This window comes from Tupaia chinensis, unplaced genomic scaffold, assembly GCF_000334495.1.
Source record: "Tupaia chinensis unplaced genomic scaffold, TupChi_1.0 Scaffold149964_2, whole genome shotgun sequence".
NCBI classification, from domain to species: domain Eukaryota; kingdom Metazoa; phylum Chordata; class Mammalia; order Scandentia; family Tupaiidae; genus Tupaia; species Tupaia belangeri.
The window spans coordinates 1,782,251-1,782,721 of NW_006209806.1; positions in this window are offsets into that span (position 1 = coordinate 1,782,251).

Genomic DNA, 471 nt, shown 5'->3' on the forward strand with positions numbered 1-471 from the left:
GCGAAGAGAATGTGAGAACCCCCCCCCCCCCCCCGCAGGATGGTCACACCACGATTAGTCCCTCTATTTCTCCTTTCCGAATTCTGGGCACACATGCACACGTGCCTGGTGCATTTCTCAAGCTGCCGGGTCCAGGACTTGAACCGCGGGGTCAGCGGTGTGGGATCCAGCGCCTTCCCACCCGCAGGCTCTGGCCGCTGGGGGAGCCCCATGTAGCGCCCAGCCCCAGTCTTCCTTGTCGCCCTCCGCCCTCCTTGTGGGGAGCTGCTTTCATGAACCCCATCTTGCGGACGAGGACAGTGGAGGCTGAAGCGGGTGAGTAGCGGCCCAGTCGCTCAGGGGCTAAGCTGGGGGCGGGGGCGGGGTCCAATGGCGGCTTGTCAGGCTGCAGAACCCCACTGCGGACGCGGGAGTGAATGAACCGCAGCCTGAGCGAGAGCCCGGTGGCCTGGAGCGGCAGGGGCTGTGGGA